Source organism: Vicia villosa, unplaced genomic scaffold (assembly GCF_029867415.1).
Source record: "Vicia villosa cultivar HV-30 ecotype Madison, WI unplaced genomic scaffold, Vvil1.0 ctg.000370F_1_1, whole genome shotgun sequence".
Lineage (NCBI taxonomy): Eukaryota > Viridiplantae > Streptophyta > Magnoliopsida > Fabales > Fabaceae > Vicia > Vicia villosa.
The window spans coordinates 189044-194687 of NW_026705171.1; positions in this window are offsets into that span (position 1 = coordinate 189044).

Here is a 5644-nt window from a genome sequence, read left to right on the forward strand (position 1 = left end):
ACGAGTATTGTATCTGTGATCTGATTGCAAGCGCGGTCGAGAGACTTTGAGACGCGACAGCTTGACGATCTATTGGAGAAAGATCCAAAAGATGAGACTCTATACAACAGACTCGATATGCAGAATGATGTATGCAAAAAGAAATTTATGATTTTTCCAATTATTTTAAAGATTATTTCCTTGCAAACATTGGAACACAAACAAATCTTTTATTCATTTTTTTTTATTGCAACAACGGGAAATGTTACAACATTGGAGCGTAGCTCCTTACAAAAGCAAATGATAAATAAAAATCTAAACAAATCCTAAACATCTTCATCAGACGAAGAACCAAATGCGTTGTGTAGCTTGAGCTTCATGATTTCTTTCCCATAGTAAGCTTTCAACTCGGCCTTTTCAGCCCTCAGCTTGTCAACAACATTCTTCCAATTGTCAGGCATCGGAGCGTTGCTTGTTGATCCTTCAAGATTTCTCTTGCTTTCTTTGATGTATCTCTTGATTGCAGCATCTTTCTGACGGATCTTCTCATCTTTACTCATGAGCCAACCATCTTGATAATAAAGAGTTTCTTCGTGATCTTTCACTCTTTTCTTCAACTTTCTATTTTCCTCATCAGTTTTACGAAACTTTTCTTCCCAAGCGTCTTTTTCTAACCTCATCTTGGCTAAAATCTCTTGGTATTCTTCCGTAGTGTCAATGGGAATGTTGGGTAGTTGAGATACCACAGGGAACATGGGTTTCTCATAATCATAAGGCATTTGAAACTCCTTTGCTCTTTTCTTCACCCAGCTGGTGTAGGCGTTCGTAGCAATGCAGTTTCTTTCCCCACCTTTTTCTTTTCTTCGGGCGTCGTACCAAGCTCTCACCATTCTTGTCTTCAACCTTTGAGGATCTTCCCCTTCTCGGTAAAAGTAGCATTCCACTGCGAGACCAATTGGTTTAACTGAATTTGCATACCCGAGTTGTCGTCGGGCTAGGACCGGATTATAGTTAATTCCTCCTTGTGTACCAACGAGAGGTACGTTGGCGAACTCTCCACAACTATCAATGGTTTCTGTACCACAGCGAGCCAAGGTATACCAATGAATATCATTATTAGCAAGAGACATAAGTCTTCGAGGCCAACGTAAGCCTTCTCGGTTTTCTGTGAAAATAGGAGACTTAGGTAAGTGTGAAACAATCCATTTGTACAAAAGAGGTGCACAACATACAATGATTCCACCGCCTTGGCGATTCCTATGATGGATAGAGAAATACGTGTCACCAAGCAAAGTCGGAACAGGATTTCCAATCAGAAAGATCTTTATGGCGTTGATATCAACAAAGTCGTTGACGTTGGGAAACAGAACCAACCCATAGATGAGCAAGGCTAGTACAGCTTCAAAAGCTATCATGCTACCAGTGTCAATGAAATCAAAGGCTTTCTTTATTAGAAACTGCGAAGTTAAACCCGGAAAGTTTCCTTTGGTAGTCCAATTACTTTCTATTTCAGATTTCTTCAAGTGGATACTTGCTGCAATGACTGGTGACTTAGGAATGGCTTCCAAACCATTGAAAGGTATTTTGTCAGATACAGGAATACCCAAAAGATCGGCATATTCTTCCAAGGTTGGTACCAACTGATAGTCTGGAAAGGTAAAACACCGGTAGACGGGATCATAAAACTGAACCAGAGTTTTGAGAAGTCCTTCATCAACATGAGTGTTCAAGATAGGCAAAAGCTTTCCATGGCTTTTCCTAAAATCAGAAGGATCTTGTACAGAAGATGCTAACTCTTTCAGTCTTTCCACATTAGGCATTTTGAAATCGTACTTTTTGGTATGCCTTTTTATCCACTCCATAACTTAATCCTATAATGTTTGCAAAGAAAATTCTCTAAATTTTTTTGGAAAAATCATGTTTTTATGGGAAAAGATGGATTTTTTTGAATGTATGAATGCATGGATGCGTGGATGCCACATATTCAAACATGGTAAAGCAAACATGGTAGTTCAAACATGGTAACGCAAACATGGTACTACAAACATGGTAATTCAAACATAGTACACATAGGTTCAAAGGTCCAGCGTCACGAGCATGAGGTCAGAGAACCAAACATGGGATAGTACTAGGGTTTATCACCTGCGAAACATGTTCTACTGATACGTCAGAGTCTACATTTTTCTTTCGGATATTACCGGCTTGCACAACTGAACTTGTGAGCTAGAAATATTCTCAAGAAAAACTCGTCTGAGTGTGGTTCTCCGCATGACAACTATCCAAGTCTTCACCTGGATCGTTTCTGCACCACGTCCTAATAAGGCCAGGATGGGTTGGGGTTCTACAGCCAACTCAGCTTCTACAGTTCAATGAAAGCAATAATGTCTTCGCAACTGAACTTGCTAAACATATACTACAAACAAGGAACCTCCACTGAGCGGAAGGATTCTCATGCTGACTTTTTAAGGACTAACTCCTTGTATGCCATACATGACTATACCCTCCACCTAATTCTTATGTGTTCTTAATCCGGGTTAGGATTTGTCCATAATGTATCACTTGTAACAGAATCACACAAGTAACAGAACCAAGGAACCACACATGTAACAAGAATAAAATAAAAACATAACAAATAGAAATAACCCTTTCTTTGGAAACAATAAAAAGATGGTCCCCAGTGGAGTCGCCATTTTTCTGTCGCGGGCGAAAAATCGTTTTGTGTTCCTCTTTTTTGTGGGATGAGACACCTGATGCCTTCTTTGGGCTCGAGTGCTCAAAAAAATGATTTTTCTTTGTTTCGACCAAACTTTTTATTGTTTCCAAAAGAGGAAAAGGAAAAAAGCTGCAATAACCTAAAAGTGGGGGGAGAGATCTTTGGGTAAGAGGGTTGGTTATACGAAGGGAAGGTATTAGCACCCAACGTATCTATAGTACTCTATAGGTTTCTTTGTTATGTTTATTCCATTCTTGTTATGGTGGAGGTTCTTGTGAGAAAGAGGTGGGACCTAAGGTGTTTGTTTGATTATGCTCGCAAAGATCATCGCGATCCTCTGCATACATATCCCCTAGAGGGAATCAGAGCATCTGTAGCTCGGGGTCTACGGGTGCTAAGGTTTGAGTGGTTTGAGAGAGAAGTTTTGCTCGCCAAGGATACGACCTTGTGCCTACGTATTCTCAAAGGGATGTTGAGAAAGTCAGAGCAATCGTAGTTCCCACTTATGCTAGTGGAAGCAAAGGAAAAGAGACAAATGTCATCTAAATGTTCGATGTATCTAATCTATATCATCACATACATCTGTTTGTTTTTGTTTGAAAATCTTTTCATTATAAGCCCTGGGCCATGCCACTTATGGCGCTTAGAATGATAAAGATGTTTTTTGTTTGTTTAACCAGCCTTGTGGCAAAAACTTTCAATGAAGTCAGCCTTGTGACAAAAAGTTTTGATTAATCAGCCAGCCTCGTGGCAAAAGTTTCAATGAAGTTAGCCTTGTGACAAAAACTTTGATTAATCATCCAGTACGGTGGTAAAACAGTTTGATTGATTAGCCAGCCTCGTGGCAAAAAAGTTTGATTGATTGATTGATTGATTGTTTGATTGTTTGTGATGATATAGATGAGATACTCCTATCATAGAGATGATAAATGTCTAATCTCCTAGGGTATTTGTTTTGGATATTAGGGATGCTTATAAGAAGCCCGTGGGTCCTTGTACGAAGCCCAAGAGGAGGCTATCCGAGGGTCCTTGCATTGTAAGCCCAAGAGGAGGCTATGGGAGGGACTATCGAGGGTCCTTGCATTGTAAGCCCAAGAGGAGGCTATGGGAGGGTCACTCGTTTGTACAAAGCCCAAGGGGAGGCATGGTATAGTTGGTTTGAGCTCTTAGAGCGATTTCACCGGGAAACCATACTCTATTTCCTAACCTAAACTAGTGGAAATTCTTTGCACGAAGCCCAATAGGAGGCTATGGGGAACCTAGTGTTATACTAAGTTGAACAAGCACACACATCACACATATGAACAAACATGAACAAGTATAAACAAACATGAACAGGTATGAACAATTATATATATGACAAAGTGTGTGTATATAATGGAGTTTATGAAGGAAATATACCTGTAAGCATGATCCATTTGTATACACGGGGGCTCGGGACTTATACTCGAGGAGAGGTCCACTTGAGTTTATTCAAAGCTATGTAAACAGGTATTTACAAGGGCTTGGGACTTATACCTACATGGAGGCCCATGGTATATTTTTGGGAAGATTTAAAGAAACCTTCATTTTTGGTTTGTTATTCAAAGTTAAAAAAAACGCATTGATTGAGATATGTACAAAAGGCGTACAATGAAATACCTAATTTCATGTACTGGAATGGGTATGTACAAAAGGGCTTGGGACTTATACCTACATGGAGGCCCATGGTATATTTGAAAAGTTTTGAATCATTTGAAGTTTTGAAAATGATTTGAAAATTGTCTGAAAATTGTTTTGAAAAGATTTTATTGTTTTGAAAACTGTACAAAAAGAAAAGAAATGGGACTTACACTCTCTAATATTCGAGAGGCCCCACTTCGTTTTGAAAATCAATTGATCAATTAAAAAGATTTAATCAAAAAGAAGTGGTTTATCGTTTTGAAAAAGAATCGCGATCGCTCGTCTTAAAACGATTTGAATTTGACAAAAGTCAACTTAATTAAGTTAAAACAAGTTTTAATGCTTAATTAAGACCTAAATGATTAGGGTTTGATCACAAAAAATATTTACCAGTGATTAGGTTAAAAATTAAATGAAAAACAATATTTAAAGTAATTAAAAACACTTAAAAATGTATCATTTTAAACCTAATTAAAAACATATTAAATAAATCTTTTTTTGTGATTTTTTTTGATATTCATAAAATATATGTGTTAAATGATAAGTGTATAAAAAATGAAGTGAAAATGAATTAATTTGATGTGTTAATTAATTAATTGAAGTTGTGAAGAAAATGAAAGAAAATAGGTACTAAAAAATTGGTTTTGTCTCCACAAGGGTTTGAACCCACGACCTCACGCTCACCACTCAAAAACATAACCAACTGGACCACGCGCGTGGTCTGATTATCAAAGGCAAGGATTAGGTTATATTTTGAGTCAGGTTACTAAATTCAGTTTCAAAAATATGGCGCCAAGAACATGAATCCCATTTGAATTTGAAAATTCTGGAAACTGGATCAAATTGATCAAGTGAAGGGTCTAATTCACTCGTTTTTTCACAAGGATCACGATGGTGGTCCTTAATTCCATTTATTTTCACTCTAAGGGGGTCAATTCTCTGATGAACACGAAGAACCCTAATTCTATGATTCATTCTAAAATCGTGTATGTGCAAGTTAAGATGCAATTGATTGAGGGTTAATGATCCTCATAGGTGCAGAAACAAGATGGTATGCTCACATTTCATTTATGATGCGTGCAAGTATGAGTTTGAAGTTCAAGTGACTTACCTTCAAAAACGGCCAAAGTGGAGACTGAATTCTTCAGTAGAGGTGTTACAGATGCTTTGCAATGATCTGGATAGCTTCAATGATGATTATGGAACATGTCTGGATGCTTGGAGTGAACTGAATTCATCTGAGCATAGCCATGGGACCCGATCTGCAGTTGCTTGGAGTGAGGATCGAAT